Source organism: Dermacentor variabilis, chromosome 3, assembly GCF_050947875.1.
Source record: "Dermacentor variabilis isolate Ectoservices chromosome 3, ASM5094787v1, whole genome shotgun sequence".
Lineage (NCBI taxonomy): Eukaryota > Metazoa > Arthropoda > Arachnida > Ixodida > Ixodidae > Dermacentor > Dermacentor variabilis.
This window is the reverse complement of record NC_134570.1, coordinates 17,048,935-17,068,446: the sequence shown is the minus strand read 5'-3', so window position 1 is coordinate 17,068,446 and position 19,512 is coordinate 17,048,935. Positions and strand designations below refer to the sequence as shown.

At 46.7% G+C, this 19,512-nt stretch overlaps 1 pseudogene; it reads right to left on the bottom strand.

Annotated features, from left to right (window-relative positions):
- Nucleotides 1-5,003: 5,003 nt before the first annotated feature.
- Nucleotides 5,004-10,577, bottom strand: LOC142575197 (uncharacterized; annotated as a pseudogene).
- Between the last annotated feature and the right edge of the window lie 8,935 nt (nt 10,578-19,512).

Below are 19,512 nucleotides of genomic sequence, written 5' to 3'. Positions count from 1 at the left end.
TATATCGAAACATTTATATACTGTACAGAATTGTGGATGTTCCTTTTTTGTGCGATTTTAATGTTACCTTAGAAGAAAGCTTGTCGTCTCAATAGCATGTTTGTCACCACCAGGAGGGTTGGCCTCGTCAGGCATACACAGCCTTTAGCCTCCCTCCTGATGCGGCGATGTATGTTTGGATGCAGTATATGAAATTGAAAAAAGAGAATAAACTTGAAACTTGATAACTTAAATAATCTACATTCGTCCAGGCCCTCCACCTAGTGCAAGTGCCTTATTGAAATAATTGAATTTTTCAAAGTAAACAGCGTCAGAAAATTCGTAAACTACAACTTACACACAAGCTGTAGACATGGTAGCTTCGGAATGTAATCCTAATATACGAGAAAACAAAATTCTGTTACGCGGTAACTCAAAGACAAATCCCTCTTCAAGCTGCCGTTTGAGGTCTGTTCGAGTGGCGGCGGCCGCTAGGTGGCGGTACTGTTTTTGGGTGGGCACGAGCCACGAAAACATCCCGACCAACAGCTTCGCTGTAAACGTGTGAAGTCGCACGAATGAATCCGAAGAGTCTCGTGCGAAGATAGCACGTCGAGAGACAGGCACTGAATTTCTGCTACATGCCCATAGAGTACGGGTACGTAGCATATAGGATGCTAAATACGTAGAGCAGCATTCCGCCAACGTAAGCCTTATGGAGGAGCCCCGCGATCCAATTAACGCTGAAGAAATTTTCCGTTTATTCACTCGAGGTGATGAAGAGGATTACGAGCAGTAAACAGCGCTAAACAACAGGACAAGGAGAGGGACACCGTAAACAACAGCGCTGTTGTCCGTGTCCCTCTCCGTGTCCTGTTGTTTAGCGCTGTTTACTGCTCGTAATCATGAACCAACCAGCCCAAATGCGTACTCTGTTGCAGTGATGAAGAGGCCCGTTTCTCGCTCGTGCAGCGCGTTTGCTGCTGAACTGCTTTTGCATTTTGTGCGACGAACCAATACGTTTTCACAACGATCGTTTCCGAATATCTTCAGTTTGAAACCCAGAAGAATGGTACAAAACGATGCGAGATCAGTGCGGTTTCAGGAAAGGATGGCGTGAGAGGAGTGTAGAACTAAGGAGTTGCCAAGAGGTTCCAGCGTTAATTACTATCAGCTCGGGCGATGTGCAAATTTTGTCCCGAAGGACTTTCTTTTACGTTCGTCGTTATTCACAAAGCTGTTAAGGCTAGAAGATTGCGAACTCCACTTTGTCGCCTCGAAAAAGTTTAAAAAATACAAATACACGTGGAGCAAGCGGATGGGCTACAACAGCGACATGCGCAGTCTGGACGCTTTCGACTCCGCTGTAAACGACTTGCAGTTACTACAGGTGCGCTGTTTCATTCAACTAGCCACGCACAGCCCCTATTTAGAGCTGTTAGCTCCCAAAGCATGTACCAACGAGCTCACCTAGTCGCGTAAATGAGCACCTTGTGCTGCCTGTCCGCCCAGCAATAAACGCGAACGAACGATTGGGAGCCGATATTTCCGTAACATTCCAGAAGGGCGCACTCTGCGCATGCTCCGCCCAGTCTTGCGGATGGACTTCCGTATAACCTCCCAAATTAATATGCAATAATAATAATAATAATAATAATAATAATAATAATAATAATAATAATAATAATAATAATAATAATAATAAGAAGAAGAAGAAGAAGAAGAAGAAGAAGAAGAAGAAGAAGAAGCAGCAGCTCAGCTTCTCCTGGCAGGAACCGTCCGTGTCAGGCCTCAAGGTGGAGAATAGCGGGGAAAAAAACGAACCCGCACTCCCGAAGCCAAAGGAGAAACATTACACGCGCAGAAGAGACGCGTCCCCACTGCTAGTTAAGCGACACGTAGTTGGGCGGAGCTTACGCAGAACGCGCCATTCTGCAAAGATCGCAAACGCGAACGAATATGCCGTGGAGACCAGTGAAAGAGGGGAGCATATATATATATACGGAACACATGGAATGAAAGGAATATTGCATTTTTAACGGAACAGGATTTCGAGGTTGGATTGCTCGTTAGCACGAATCACGATCCAGCATGCACCTACCTGCAAATTATTTTCTCGCAGTTCCCGCCCTTGTGAATCGAAGACAAGTGAGGTAAAATCCAACGCCACATCACGACTGTCGTATGCCCTCAAAATCACCGCCCAATACCGTAAATGAGCAAACAGCACCGAAAGCTTCGCTTACATCGATTCCCACAGTGCGTGGGATCTGCATTTTTTTGTCTCTTAATGACAAATAGGGGGCCGTATTCTAAAACGATCCACTTCGGCGATACTATCGCCTCGCCGTCAGCTAGGCGCGCGCTGATTGAGCAAGATCCGATGACGTAGCTCACCTGATTTTGCTAAAACAACCAATCAGCGCGCGCCTCACGGCGAATTGTCGTCGAGGTGGATCGTTTCAGAATACGGCCCTACAATATCAGCCATCCCCGTTTGCTCTCTGATACACGCCGCCCTCTTCCTGTCTAATTACGTTACGCTTAACACTTATCGTAAGACCACTTATCGTAAGTATAAGTAATTTCCCCTATGTTTTCCTTGGTGTCATTGTTTGTCGCCTTCTCATGACATGCCTCACTGCGTTGTCCTTAACTCGTTCTCGAGCTTCTTCGTTAACCTCCAAGTTTTTGCACCCACGTGTTAGCACCGGTATAGAATGCAACGACTGTACAAGGAATGCAACGACTGTATTTTCAAGGATAGCAGTAAATTGCCGGTCATAATTTGGTAGCGCCTGCCGCATGCACTCCAGCCTATTTCTTTTTTTCTGTAAACTGTCTTGTCATGATCACTGCGTGAAGTGATATGAAAAACAACCCTTGGACTTTTCACATTAGCAACTGCATCACAATATTTCACGTCTGCGCCTCTTCCACTACATCGAACTTCGCGTTGTCTATTTAAGTCTGACGTAATAGTTCTACGGAAACCCGCAAGGTGGAGAGAAGTAAGTAATAAAGAGAAAATCAGACATCCACCCGTTCGTAGCAACTGCTACAAAGGAAACCCATACGGTTTCCACGAAAGAAAAGCCTCGCAGTTGAAGAAAAATTCGTCCTGGTAGGGGACTCGAACCCGGGACCACCGCCTTTCCGGGGCAGCCACTCTACCATCTGAGCTAACCAGGCGGCTAGAAGATGGCAGGGCGAAGTCGAATTTGTCAACAACTCGAAGCAAAGCCAAGAGTTTGACGTAATAGTTCTGCGGAAACCCGCAAGGTGGAGAGAAGTAATAAAGAAAAACTCTGACATCCACCCGTTCGTAGCAATTGCTACAAACTAAACCCAAAGGTGGCCCGGGTTCAAGTACCGGACCAGGACGAATTTTTCTTCTACTGCGAGGCTTTTCTTTCGTGGAACCTGTATGGGTTTCCTTTGTAGCAATTGCTACGAACTGGTGGATGTCTGATTTTCTCTCTATTATCTATTTAATTCTTTAAGCATACAACGATTACATGGCTCGACTAACGCTTTTAACCAATTATGTTTTTCCAGTTACTCTCTTGATGAGTCGAATAAATTGCCTAATTCAATAGTGAATGAACGTAACATTCCTCGTTCCCACGACGCATTGTGTCTATGCAATCAACCATCTCAACTCACCTTATTTATGTTGCATGATACTGCTGTGTAGTGGCCCTAATTGTGTTGTATCGATTACATGTCACTTTTTTGTTGTTAATTCTTATGTTCATGTAAGTTGTTTTTGGCCTAACGATACTTTTTCTTTGTATGATTACTCCCCCCTCCTCCTACCTCTTTATGTAATGCTCTACTGAGAGCCCTTAAGGGTAAATAAATGGTATAATGATGATGATGAACCACGCGCCTAAAAGACGAAGCAGATGCAGCAGAAAGGTGGAAAGAACGAGCTCGGTGGTACCAGCAACAACCCCGTTTCAGGAGGCACGCTAAGACAATTAATCCATCCATCGCTTGCGCAATGCAGAAAAAGCAAAAAGCGATGCTTCCGATTGCGTGCTGTCGGTACGCTTGGAGCAGGGGCGTAGCCAGGGGGGGGGGGGGGCTTATGGGGCTTCAGCACCCCCCCCCCCGAAATTTTTTCGTGCTGTACATGCACCGCCGACCAAAGCAACCCCCGGCGCAGGAAATATTCTGGATTTTGTCTAAAACGTCTTTTTCACGCTCGAAAAGCCATTTCACCGCGAATATTGCGAACTCGGGCTGGATTTCGCGGCAACGCCCATGCACCGGGAGTCACATAAGGCAAGCAGCCCCATCAGAGCACAAAGTTTCAAGGACTTTTTAATGGCGAACGGGCTCGCCGCGGCATCTCGCGGAGGCCGCGGAATCTACACGCTATCATGGAATCTACGGACCGCGTGGATGTCATTTCCGAAACTTTATGGGTATAAAGTTCTCAAACTTCTGATGTGAAAGGTGCATTGACATTTCCAAACATGTGCTTTAGATTTTCAATTGCGGAACTTTGTAAGTTTAATGTTCCCATAAATATTTGACGCCAAAGGTGCATTAACTTTTCCAAAGTCGTACATCGGGCCACACAACGAAACAAGCCAAATCAACACACTATCAGACAAGTTGACAAAGCCCGCAGCGAGGCCCGATGAGACTAAGCGTTGTGGTGGTTCATTCGTGCCGTGTCAAGTAAAAAATATCTACTTTTTTTGTTCGCCTGCATGCGCCAAAGCATCCAGTGAAGATACTAATGCCAGCCAAGGTAACTACATTCTTATTTATTTTTTCTACTTTGACTTTTAATCGCGAGGGCAGATTGAGCCTCTTCAATTTTAACGCGACAGCGTTAAGGAGCTCGTGTCGCAGAAAAGCCGGTGTCGTCGGCGTCGGTGTCGGCGTCGGCGGCGTTGGCCGTGAGCGATGAATCCCGGCAGGCACTTCAATAATAAAAACAACTTGCAAGATGGGCTGGGTGAGAATCGAACCAGGGTCTCCGGAGTGTGAGACGGAGACGCTACCACTCAGCCACGAGTTTTTTTTAATACCGGCTTGGCAAAAGAAAATACAATGTGAGTATTACATGGTCATAAAAGACAACTAGTCAATGCCGGATCAGTGTGGTGAGATAAGAACGATGTAGGTTAGTCACTTTGTCCAAAGCACTTAGCCAATCAGGAGGATTACTCTGTGCACAGAAAAATTCGCGTATATATAACACACTTTCAATGAAGTATTCACGTGCTGGGGTCTGAACAATGCGCTCATGTCTAATATCCATACGCGTTCGCCACACACTGTGCATGCACAGAAGCATTAACAGATCGACAGGCACTCCCTCTGGTTCCGCGCATGGCAGGAAGCGTATCCCGAAAGCACTTAACGGCAATTCCTTTTTAAGGCTACGTTTTAGAATATCCCACAAAAACACTGCGTCATGACAGTCCAAAAAGATATGCTCAATCGTCTCCGGTTTTTTGCATATAAAGCAATTCACAGACCAAGGTACAAAAATGCCTTTGCTTTGCAGCCACGGTTTCACTGGGAGAGTGCCTGTATGTAGTTGAAAACAAAGATTTAACAGAAGCTCTTACCGGCATTCGTTTAACTCTCTTAAGAACATCTCGTTCTGAACCTAAAACAAGTACTGTACGATACAACGGTACAGGCAAGAATACATGAACAAGATCTTTGTACAACTTCTTACTAGTAACAGCGGCCAGATATTCACTAAAAAATCTTGCTTTTAGTATTCGGAAAGACGCGACCACTTCACGCAAAAAAAGCACTTAAAGGCATTGGCCCCGTATACATGGACGACACTACATAATCAGGCAAAGAATCGCGCAGTCTAGCTTGAATCATTGCTCTCAGAAAAGCATCCTTTTGGTCACGCAAAAAAAGAAACCTGCTTACAATCTGTTTGAGGAACAAATGTGACAACCCCAGCCCCCCATTCAACACTCTATGGAACAGATTACTACGACTTGTACGTTCCCATGTTGAGGCCCAAATAAACATCGCAAATACTCTATGCAGCTTTTGCACAGACATCCTCATCAGACATAACGCTTGCATCACATAAAAGATTTTAGCGACTAAAAACAAATTACACACGGTGGCTCTTGCAAACATTGAAAAATTATGCCCTCCCCATTTGCCGGTCTGGGTTTTCATTCGCACTACTTCATTGTCCCAATATTCTTTGCTATCTCGATAATGTTCGAGGGGGACACCTAGGTAGGTGCCTGGAGTTACCGCCCATTGCATGTTACAAAAATTCTCAGGCTTCTATTGCCAATTCCCATGCCAAAAACCAAGACACTTGTTCCAGTTAATAGCACTTCCACTTGCAGTACAAAATTTTACAGCCTCTTGTACAACTGCTTTAACACTGTCATGGTCCGTACAAAACACTGCTACATCATCAGCATATGCTAATACTCGAACTTCAGTTTTATGAAAAGTGTAACCCCGGATGTTTGGGCTCTTCAGCAGCCGCAAACAAAAGGTCTCGAGGTAGAGAGCGAAAAGCAGGGGGGATAAAGGGCAGCCCTGTCTCACAGACGACTGCACAGGAATACCATCACTTAACTGACTATTAATTATCAGCTTCGCTATACAACCATTGTACATCACTTTGACACCTTCTGTAATAACAGTTCCAACATTGATATGGTCTAGGATCGAGAACAGAACTTCGTGTGCGACTTTATCGAACGCCTTGTGCAGATCTAATTGCAACATGGCCACGCGCCCATACATTCCGTCACAGTATTCAAGGACAGTTCTAGCTGTGTGAACATTGGTAAAGATTGACCTGCCTTTTATGCCGCATGTCTGATGTGGCCCTACAAGTGACTTAATGACACTTTGAAGGCGTCGAGCTAAAATCTTCATGAATATCTTATAGTCCACGTTTGTTAGACTGATGGGACGGTATGATTCAACAGACTAACTTAATCGGATCATTCGTTTTAGGAATTAGTACTACGTGGGACGCTCGGAAGGACGGAGGGCTTGCTTTCATTTCATAGAATTCGCTAATCAGCCTTTCAAGTGCGACTGCCATTTCTGTTCTAAAGGTTTTATATAGTGATGCACCGAGACCGTCTGGCCCAGGCGACTTGTTTGAACTAAGCTCCAGAATCGCTGATTCAATTTCCTCAGCCGTAATACTGGCTTCTAGAGCATGCGCAAGGTCATCCTCTAATCTCGGCATCAGCGATAGGAATTCTGTTCTGAAGTAGTCAGTGTTCGGAGTATTAAGGCTGAATATATCTGTGTAATGTTCGACGAATGCCTGCTTGATTATTTCTCTTCGATTTGTGATTTCGTTTTGATAGCATATTTCCGTTATCTCTTTCGACAGGGCGTGCCTTTTTTCATCACCGAGCGCGCGTTTGGTAGGCGTCTCTCCGGACCACAGTTTTTCGTTACGCGCCCTTATCACTGCGCCCCGGTACATTTCTTCGTCTATTGCCTCGAGCTTAGTTTTAGTCTCTAATTTCTTTTGTGAACAATCCCGGCTCGTAGCACTCCGTACTTAGCATAAAATCTAGGGCACTCTGCAGCTCTTTAACTCGTTGTTTTTCTTTTCGCCGAAGCGCACATGATCTATCAATAGCGGCTATTTTAATATCACATTTGAACTGCTCCCATACTTGCATAAAACTTCCGGAGTTACATCGCAGCATGTTCGCTATATAATCCTTGACTTTAGTCACGTACTCTTCATCTTCCAGTAATTTATCATTAAACTTCCACAAGTCCCAATTAAATTTCGCAGCTATTCTCTTCGTACCGATTGTAACCATGACTAGACAGTGATCACTAAAAGAGACATAGATCGTCTGGTAGTCAGAACATAACAGCGAACATTCGACAGGAACATATATACGGTCCAATCTAGCATGACTGCCTCCCTGAAAGTGAGTGTACATTGCCCGGCCTTCATGCGTCGATATCAAGCCTACATCTTCAAGGTCGTGCTCACCTACAATTTCGGAAAGTAACTCGGCGCTCCGATCTCGAAAAGAACGGTTTGTTGTCCTATCCTCTGGTCTACAGACGCAATTGAAATCACCAAGCAAGATCACCCGCCTTTCAGTAAGCAGGACAGGCTTCACCTGTCGGAAGAAACTCTCCCTTTCAGCAATTGCATTCGGAGCGTATACACACACAGCTCTCCAAGCCACTCCATCCGATTCAAAATCACACATTACAAGACGACCACTTTCACTCGAGACCACAGTATCAACAGCCCCAATACCATTTCTTAAAAAAATAACGCATCAACCCGCTCTTCCAACAGCATGACATACGCAAACGCTGTATCTGCTACAATAGACCGCTACCATTCTGTCTGTTTGTTCTTCGTCTTCAATTTTAGTTTCCTGAACCGCGAGTAAGTCTATTTCGTTTTCTAGCAAAAGGCGGTTCAGTTGCAGTTGCCTTCTACGCGCCGACAGGCCCCTTACATTAAGCGTAGCAACACGTAGGCTGGACGTGAGGTTGGTAGCCATCTAAGGAAAAGGGAGACGCCGATCAGTCTACTCACACATCAAACAGGGTGAAACCATATCCATTAAGGTGTTTGAGCTTAGGACTGACCCGATCAAAGACTGGGCTTCAACCGTTGTGGCAAAAGAAGCCTCCGCTAAGGCAGAGGGAGAGCAGACGCAGTACTGCGTTCCGGTGGCAATTTCGGTTTGGGCTTGAACGGTCCGCGGCGCGTTGAAGGTGCCTTCGGCGGAGGCTCCTCGCCGCGTTCACCGACCAATCTCGGTTCCTTCACTGGCACACTTGACGCTGCGGGCATCTCGGTATCGGCGTCTTCCTGGTTGTCGCCCTGCTGCCCAGTCGTAACCAGGCTTACAGCAGTCACGCTATCCGCTTTTTCCGGAAGGAACGGTGGCTTTGATGCGACGGCCGGCTGGGTTTGGTCCTTACCGGCTGGGTTTGGTCCTTATTGGCTTGGCTGGTATCTGCAAGGGGTGCGGGTGCGGTTTCCTTGGGTGTTGGCTCCTTGGTAGCATCATCTCCCCCACTTCCGTGGGTTGCTTCGACCGCGTCTGCTTCATCCATAATGTGTTCGGCCGCTTCATCACTTCGTGCCTGGCCCGTAACATTAGCGTAGCTACGCACGCACTGGCTCTCATCGCGGCCGAAACGCCGGCATAGCCCGCAGCGTGGCACCCGACACTCACGGCGTATATGTCCTTTTCCACGGCACCGAAGGCAGAGCGGAGCCCTACCAGGAACATGGACGAGAGCAACGTCTTCACCAACACGCAACTGATGGGGCAAGTCCTCGATGGTAACACCCACCTTCAGTTTCAGTGTAACCGACCGTGTTGTTGAAGCCTTGTCGACGCAGCCTTTAACCTTCCATTTATCGCGGGTTATTTCAGTCACTTTTCCGAACGCTGCTAATGCCACTCGCACGTCGTCGTCTTGCACACCGTGGAGCAGCCAAAGCAGCTTCAGCCTGACGCCTTGGTTGGTCGGGTCAATAACCACGCAGCGGTGGTCTTTCACATTGAAAACTTCGGCCTGCAGAATCTTTGTCTTCGCTCCTTCGCTGTTGAAAGTAACGGCCCACAGGTGGTTCATCTGATATGCACCAAGGGCAACCACATCCGGCAGCAATGACAGACGCGCTAGGGCTTCGCGAAAATGCTCGACGCGATAAGGCCTGGCGGTGACATCACCATGCAAAAATACTGTGTTCAAAACACTCGAACCTGATGGCAGATGCGGGACAACCATTTCATAATCCTAGGCAGGCATTACAGTACTCCTGATACCGCGACCCGGCTGGGCCGCTAAAGCCGCTCCTTGGGAGCCCATGAAGTACACGTCCGTCACGCTCGGTGGCCGGAAGTCAACTCCCACTCAGCCACGAGTTCGATGCTTCAAAGCGGTACAAAAGCGCTTCTAGTGAATGCGGTGTTGCCTTAGAAACGAGCTGTTTCTAAGGCTCAGGCGTGCGCCGCTTGCTCAGGCGCACGTTTCGTTGCCGCGCCGATCGCTGTGTTGCTCGACGCTCACCGCGTCCGATGCGGGGCGCCTCGTAAGTGATCGCTGCGCCGTAGCCCATTGTCTTACACCCCTTGGCGGGTCGACGGGAACGCTGTCGCGTTCCACTCTTGAAGGCGAAGCTTAAGCGTCCTCCAATTTTTTTGTTCGCACTACCCTACCCGCGGGTTGCCAGAGCCAGCCAAAGCGCATGCGTTTTTCTCGTGTTGCCCCGACCACCGCGCGGCGCCCATCGGTGCGCGTTCGGTGCGTTCGGTTTTCTTTGGCCAAGTGCATTTTCGCCTGGCAGAGTTTTGGACGCTTTCTAGCTAGCAGACGAGAAAAAGAAACAATGGTCGCTCGCCGCCACCACTGTGGGGACTCGACGGATTGCACCGCGTTCGCTTGAGCGCAACCTCTCCAGAAAGTCTTGTCTCGCCGATGTAGGATACCGAGCAGTATGCGCGTGGTTCTTGATCGACCAAGCGTCTCGTGCTTTCTTCGATATTCCTTGAATAGCCACATTAGTTGCCCAAAGTAGGCATTCGATTGTTACCAACATACTTTCCGTTGCTTTTTTTTTTATTACGGTTCCCCTGCCCCACAGAAGGAAAAAAAAAAAAGAAACGTTGCGGCGCAACGAATTGTCGCATGGTGAAAGTTCTATTTTGTCACTTCTTTTGCGAAAAGTAATGGGCCATGGGACGCTTCAGCTGCCGGATACTGTTATTATATTATTGGGATAGCAATTATAAGGAGACTCTAGGCACATTCCTGCCGTCGCCCTCATGTTCTGCATAAAGTCCAAGGGCGATAATATCGTGACCGCGCGCCGCATGTTGTATGTGCGAGTGAAAGCGTGTGGAGGGTGGGGGGGGATAGGTGAGCCGACGATGGTGGCTCAGTTTTGTGTGCGCAAAGAAGAAAAGCGGGGAGCAAGCGCGCCGCCTTCCGTCACGCGTGATACATCGGGGGGACTGGATGGAATTGGGGCGGGATCTAGGATTCTGTGAATCTGTGATTGCGCAACATGTTTATTTGCTATTGTTTGACCCATTATATACCGTGACTTCTTCTTAGATACGTAGACTTATTGGAGGCTTATACGTATGTTTAGATATCTTGTTGCGAAGTTTTGTGTATACGTGCAGTGAACTTCGTTTCCAGTGGCAATTTTTTGCCCTTTACCAAGCTGTATCTTTGCAATTGTATAATCCATTGTATCTTCGCGTTTCCAATGTACGAGGGCGAGTCAAATGAAAGTGAGCCTACCCACCCCGCGCAATTATGGTTCGGTTCATTATCTGCAAGGCATGCGCGTAGCACGCAGGCATCTTTCATTTACAAAAGTGGCACGCAGGTGTGAAGGTATATGTTCTTTAATGCGCTCATATACACTGGGTTCAACATGGTTGCGTGACGTAATGGACGCTCCAGAAGTTGAGCAGCGTGGTGCCGTGAGGTTTTTGACAGCTGAAAGTGTTTCCCAAAAGGAAATTGGTCACCGTATGGCTGCCGTGTACATTGAACATTACATTTCATAGGCCACTGTGAAGCGTTAGAACAAACGGTTCAAAGAAGGACGTGAAAGTTGCAAAGACGATCCCAGACCGGGCCAAAGCCATCGTGCAGTCACCCCTAACAATATTGCAAAGGTTGATGAGCTGATGACACAATAACGGAGGATAAGCATCGATGAACTGGCAGAGCGTGTGAACATCAGTCACGGTTCAGTTCACTGTCACTGTTCACGCCATAATTCATGAATATCTCGGTTATCGGCTCTTGTGTGCGCAATGGATGCCCAAGATTTTGAACCACCGCCAGAATACGGAGAAGTTCGGCGCTGCCTTTACTCATCTGATCCGGTATCACAAAAGGGTGACGATTTCCTGTCTGCAATTGTGATCGGGGACCAACCATGGTGCCACTACTACGAGCCTGAAACACGAAGGCAAAGCTTACAATGGAAACATTCGAATTCATCACCCCCAAAGGAAGCAAAGGACATCATTTCCGCCGGAAAGGTCTTGTTGACTTTTATTTTTTGATCATCAGGGGCCATTACTAACAGAATTTGCTAAATCTTGAGAGACTATCAATTGTTTCCGATATTGTGAAACGCCGGATCGGCTGCGTGTGCCAATCAAGAACAAGCTACGTGAAAAATTGACGAAAAGGGTCATCTTGTTCCACGACAATGCCCCTCCCCACGTCGCTGATGCGGTTAATATAAAATTGGCGAAGTTCAAGTGGGAAACGCAGCAATATCCGCCATACATCTCAGATCTGTCGCCTTGTGACTTCCACATTTTGGAGCAACCGTAAAAATAGCTCAAGGGAACCAGATTCGTCTCGGACGATGACGTGAAAGTCAGTTGCAGACGTTTTGAAGCAGCAACCCAAGGAGCCTTATGAGACGGGAATTACGCGACTCGTTAGTCAATGGGAAAAATGTCTAAATGCCCATGGAGGCTACTTTTATATAAAGTTCCCCGTTTGTCATATATTCGCATTGGCTCACTTTCATTTGACTCGCCCTCGTATATTCTGCAGAACTCCTGCTTTCTATACGTGCTCTCTCTGCGACTATAATTTCTGTGCAACTACTCACGATACACGAACGGTGACAGTTGCTCCTGCGTAATACATTGGAACAAATGACAGCGTCATTGAGATTTTTCACTGGCCGTTGCATATGTATACAAGAATGTAAACAAGGATCTTGAATGACATTAACATATTTGTCCTCAACTTGTTCATTTCATGGCCTTTACATTTTTCATATCAGCGGCATGCACTGCTTTGCTGGTTTCGAACTGACGTAGTTCTAAAGTTCGTGTGATATTTCCTTTACTTATTAAATAGACAAAAATATGGAAGCATTGGCACCAGTTATGTTGGGCACAATTTTTGGCATATACGAGTATAATATTTTATGACAAAATACATATTTTACTTCTATTGACAGTGCGCAGCGTTCTAGAATTCGTTTGCAGCATCTTTGGCAATGACAATGCAATTATTATTCATGTATTTGATCCGTAGGCTAATTGTTTAAGAGGAAGCTTTAGCTGGGGCCCAACTCCAACGCGGCCTATTCAGATACATGTAAAACGCAGAAACGCTTTCCTGAGATAACTCCTGAATCGCTTTTAATGAAATTGGTTGCATTTGAGAGAGTAAGTTTAAATTCCAGTGTCTGTTGGAAGCGGAATTTCGATTTAGGGCCGGAACATTGCTTAAAATATTTTGAAAAATTCGAAACTTCGAAGAAAAATAGAAGGACGAAGTTTACAAATTAATAGCTTTGCGTCAAGAACAGATATAGCGATTCTGTAAACAGCATCCATTACACCATTCAAAGCGGTCAAATTCGATATGTCTATTTGTATCTTACGTGAATTTGTTATGTTATGTACAAGGGTTCTGCAAGAGCCGTATTTACATAATACTTAATTTTTTTAGACTCATGCGTAACATATCAATTTTGTCCGCTGTAGATGTACTATTATGTGCAGTTCACAGCATTGTGATATCAATTTTCATTGCGGATTTACAGAGTTGTAAACTTCATTGTATCGCTTTCTGAAAATTTTTGATTTTTCCACTTTTCAATAAAATATTGACGACCTAAATCGAAAATTCGAAACAAACAGTCACTAGAATTTAATTTTTTCTTTTAAATGCAACAAACTTCACCAAATTTGATGCAGTGGTTGCCGAGAAAAACGAATTCTCCTTCTACATGTATTTAGATAGGAGCATCCGACCTAATGTTTCCTCTTAGGAGGAGGCCGAGCTGCAATGTGAGCCCCCCCCGGACGAAATTTCTGGCCAAGCCACTGGCTTGGAGGGAGCAGTCTGAACCGCACGCTCGCGTGTTTCCCTCACCGATAGTCCGCCACGATGCGCAGCCGAGGCTCACCCTGCGCCATCGGGGGACTTGTGTGTGCTGGGGCCTCTGTTGCACTCCGATGCTTTCAACGCTGTTCGGTGGGGAAAATGCATTCCAAGCATGAGGCGATTCGTCCAGGCACGGAAAGCTCATTTGCGAGAAATTGTAGCAGTGTGAAAGGCATGGTACAACAGCTTCATTCAGTCCGACACCGGCGAATACGCACACACCACGAGACGACGGTAAGAAACCGAGCATGCTCTTACATGTCTTATTGGAGTAGACTGGATGCAGTTATGCGACTGCTTCTCCAGGGGCAAAAAAATCAGTCGACACTGATGTGGGACGCTGGAAAAAGGGAAACAACGCGGCAGTGGACTCTGCGAGCCGCCCGCCGATATCGACGCTTGTAACGAGAAACTGTACAGTCGGGTGAGACACGCTCGTAGTCGCCAGTTTACAGAACGCGGCGCCATTTGCAAGCAGCCAGAGGTTTATGCGTGCACGACGACTGCCCTGGAATTTGTAAGCAACACGCTGCATTTTATTTTCTATCTATGTTTTGTGTGTTTTAAATTTTCGGAATATGCTGTTTGATCGCGAAAGAACCATCTCCTTTTCGGTGGTATCGCGGTCCGTGAAGTTCTGAACGCGAGTGCACGTTAATTGGGGTCAAAGAGCCGCGCTGTCGCTTGGGGGGGGGGGGGGGGGGGAGGGGGGACCGCTCGGAAAAGACAACGGTGCGTGGAGCTGCAAGCAGCAGGGGACGTATCGGCTGCGTGGCCACCCGTTTCCGCGGCAGCCACTGCGAGCGACGTTTCGCCAGCAAATTGAGCGTGCTCCGATCGAACCGCCGTCTCTCCGCGCCGGTCCGCGGAGAAAGCGCGTTCAGCATTGCGCAGGCAGGTCGAAAGAAATGCACAGCCTCGCCGAGCCACATGTTCGTGGCGGACCCCTGTTTGCCAGCACGAACAAAATCTGCGCTGTTCACCTGCGCAACGATGTGTCGCTGCGCATTCTTTTTCTTTTCGAGGGAGGGGAGCACCGCACTACGTTCTGGAAAACGTAGGCCAGTCTGAATACCCGCGAGAGCGAGGAAGCTGGGAAATTCGGGCCCAGGCAGTGACAACGTGCGTTGTTATTATAAAGGGCCCCTCAGAAGGTCTGGTCATTTTGAGCTGACAAGCGCAGAGCATACAATTCGCGATAACGATCGTGTTTGCAAATAATTACATCGCTACGCGCCGCGGAAAGATCTGGAATTTCAAAACGACCGCCGTTTTCCCTTCTCCTCGCGGCCGCCGCGCTCCAGGCCAGACGGTGACGTAGTCGTGCCCCTGTGCCTACATAGGGTCTGTTCGATTCGCCTGCACCACTGTGAACCAGTTCACAGCGGTTCACGAGAAGTTCAGAAACTGTGCAGCTCAATTCCGGAGGTGCAGGCCCAGCGAAACACTTGAAACGAATGCAAAGGTGCAGACGCGGTGTAGGCGTTATGCTATGTCAGACTAATGTGCACGGAGTGCGTAAGTTTGAGAGGTCCTGAATTGCAGGTATGATCGGTTTCGGGGGCGTAAATACACACCACAGTTGCGTAGACACATCAGACGTGCGTAAGCGGGGTTTTAACGGTGCTCGCACCCCTGTGCTGCGTCGTCTTCTGCGCCGCTGCTTCGCACCTGTATGCCTGCACCAAGTCGGCACCGACAGTGGAGCGGGTGCAGCAAAATCATGAACCAGCCTTGCACCTTTCCTGCACCTTTTGAAACGAACGTCGCGGTTCTGCGGGCGCCATGCATTGCTGCACCGCTGAAACGAATGGCAGGGCCGGTGCAGCACCTCGCGAACTGGTTCAAGTGGTGCAGGCAAATCGAACGTACCCATAGTTGTGTCCGCAGTGTGACGTCGCTCGTGGCGACACGTGACTTCGAGAATTATTCAAGCCAACATCTGTAATTTGTGTAATATGTTGCTAGAATAGACTGATTAAAGCTTAGAGAAATAATAATAGCAAGAATAATAATAATAATACTTTAGTGCACAAAGTTACAAAGAAAACAGCGTACAAATCAGGCCTGCCAAAGCCACATAGGGCTTGAGCGGCAATGCCTGGCAGGCAGCAGAAACCACTAGGAATTGTAAATTACATACTTTTCACATTTTAAGATTGTCCATAGGAGGAGAAAAAGATGAAAGAAAGAAAGAAAAAAACTCTAACGAAAGTAAAGAAGGAAAAAGAAAAACGAGTGCTTCCCTGCGGCGACTAATTGTCAATTTGCCCGAGTGTATTTTTTAGCTTGTATTTAGTTTGAGCGCGCAAGACCCTTTCAGATAAATTATTAAAATATACAGGAACATAGTAGTTTCTTGTTTTCTTGCCATATCTTGTAAAGCGGCTGGGTACGAGGTAAGGATCTTCAGGCTGCAGAAAACGTGTGGGAACGTACATGACTTTGAAGTTACTTTCCCAGAAGTGTCTTGTCACAACAGTTTCCAATAGTAGGTGATTAAAGTCCGGCATAAATAAGGTTTTGAAAACGTCACTTTTGTCATTAAGGTATAAGTCATATGCAGTGTTTTTTTTTAAGCTAGAACGAAGAATAGAGTTGACCTTAGTCTGCCAACGAATTGCGCAATGACCATATAATGTTATGCAGTACCTTAATACACTATAGCACAAAGCATGTACAATAACTTTTCCAACAGAGAGGAGCATATAATGTCTCGAACTGTACAACACACATGATATTGCACGAAGTCGTTTGCAGACACAATCTAAATGGGAGTTCCAGGAAAGATCACTGCCGAAGCACAAACCGAGGTATCTGGCAGAAGTCACGTAATTTAAATGTTTACACAGACATGGAGAACACTTTGAATTGTGCAGCACGAACGGATAATCGATGTTTAGTTTTTTCAGAGGACTGCGAAAACAAATAAGTTTTGTCTTAGATGCATTAATATTGACTAAATTAGCAGAGGGCCAGTCCATAGGCTTCATCGCTACTGCTTGTAAGGAAGTAATAGCATGCATGTAGTTGGTTGACTGAGCTATAATGACACTCTCGTCTGCGTACAGATACAATCCAACAGGGACCATACCAGCATGGTCACAAACACACAAACCGAATGTCTGTATGTTTCTGTTTTACTTCGCACCGCAGCAAGAGAGATGCACAGGGTGGTCCTTTATGAAAGGTAACACGCGGCCGCGTGGCCCGTGCTCTGTGGAGGCTGCTTAGAGCGCTAGCAAGTGGCAGCAAGAAGTTACAAGAAGTCTGCTTGTGGCGTCATCTGTTGGCGGCCAGAATAACCAGGCATGGCCGATAGGCAAGCATCTGCTAGAATTAGCTGGACCACCCCCATTTCACTGTTGCGGAAGGAGCGGGGCCTGCAGCGCAACGCCTGCTGCTAGCAAACCGCGTTGGATACGCAATCGCATTGGAAACGTGGAAGCGCCAACATACGCCCGGTAGTTATACAGTACTCCTGGCAGGCACGTACCCAGGGGGGGGGGGGGGGGGCGAGGGGGGGGCCCGGGCCCCTCCCGAAATCAAGTGGCATACCCCTCCCCACCCCTCCCCAACCACGCCACCACTCCTCACACATTCCTAAAGCGCCGCCAGATCAATGTTGAGACTTGGCAGCTGTTCATCGGTCAGCATTATGCTGCCTTTTTCACTCGTTTTAGATGGCGGTAGTTATCGGAATCTCTTGTAATGTGAAGGACAGTTTTCTCATAGATTCCGCACCCGCGCGATTAACTCGAGATGCGTTCAGTTGTCACCATCTATTCAACCGTCACGCGCATAGCTGTTGCTTTTAACCTTCTTTGTTTAGGCTGATCCTGTGACCAGGAGAGGGATGCGGCTGTTACTCAGCTGGTCTGTACTCTCATGGAACGAGTTGCGGCCGGAGAAAACGCCAATTGCGTTTAACTTTTCCCTTTGCTTCATTATTTCCTTGAGTTACGGCTCGCCGCGACGCTGGCAGATACCCGGAACCATATACACGTGATATGGGTTAGATAAGGCGGGAAATAAAGGAATGTGAAAGAGCGTCCATCATGAAACCCTGCAATAACCCTTAAACCCATAAGCAAGATGACTGTCGCCCGTTAATTCGTCTTTTTTACCCTAATTGTATAGCACTTTTCGTGCAAAATTGGCAACTGGAAACAAAAATCGCAAGGAGTTCAGAAATTAAGCGATCTACTAAGGGAGAGAGCCAAGGCAACAACCAAACTGCAAGCAAAAGCGAATAATAAAAAAGTTAACCGTTGTTTATGAGAATATTTATGGATCAACATCTTTTTATTTAAAAAGAAAGTAGAGAAAACGCCGCCGGAAGTGGAGAACAATTACTTGTTTTGAATGACCCTTCTGCAGTTATCGGTCGAACCGCCTCACGTAGCCACTTCTCTGCTGTGCTTATGTGGGTGTTTTTCTAACCTTTCGCGGTGAGCGCAGTACGTCTAAAATCGCAGAGTCCTGCGCTCTAGGCGGTTTTATGGGACTGGCGGCCGCACAGCGTAACGCAATTCGCGGAACTGTCAAAACTGATCAACAAGGCGAAAATAACTGATATTAGAAACTATAACATGAGAAAGACTGAAGAAGCCGTAAAAAATAAACGCAGCGTGAAATCAGTAAAAAAGAAACCTGGCATAGGACAAACCATGATGTATGCACTAAAAGATAAGAAGGATAATATCATCAGCAATCTCGAGATATAGTAAAAGCAGCGGAAGAATTCTAAGCTGACCTGTATACAGTACCCAGAGGAGTCACGATATCTTACTTCGAAACAGTAATGAAAAGGATACAGAAACTCTCCTATAACTAGCGATGAGGTCAGAAGGGCCCTGCAAGACATGAAACGATGAAGAGCGGGAGGAGAAGGTGGAATAACAGTCGATTTAATCAAAGATGGAGGCGACACAATGCTTGGAAAACTGGCGGCTCTTTATACGAAGTGTCTATTGACTGTAAGGGTCTCAGAAAACTGGAAGAATGCAGACATTATACTAATCCACAAGAAAGGAGACGTTAAAGAATTGAAAAATTATAGGACCATTAGCTTGCTCCCAGTATTATATAAAATATTTACCAAAATAATCTCCAATAGAATAAGGACAACACTCGATTTTGTCAACCAAGGGAACAGGCTGGCTTCAGGAAGAGATACTTTACAATCGATCACATCCATGTCATCAATCAGGTTATCGCGAAATCTGCAGAATACAATAAGCCTCTCTATGTGGCTTATATAGATTACGAAAATGCATTTGATTCAGTAGAGATACCAGCAGTCATAGAGGCACTACGTAATCAAGGAGTACAGAACGCTTACGTAAAAAGCTTGGAAAATATTGCTACATGCGTGTGGTATTTGTTTCAGCACAATGCGTTGGCGGGCTAGTTGGTGCGAATCCATGAATACTTTGTTAAGCGCAAAAAGACAGACACAAGAAAGACGACTTGTAGTCTTTAACGACTAGCGCCTTGTCCTGTCGTCTTTCTTGTGTCTGTCTTTTTGCGCTTAACAAAGTATTCATGGTATTTGTTTGTTTGAACGAGGCGCTTGGGCGCCATCACTCCAGAAAAGAGGAGGAA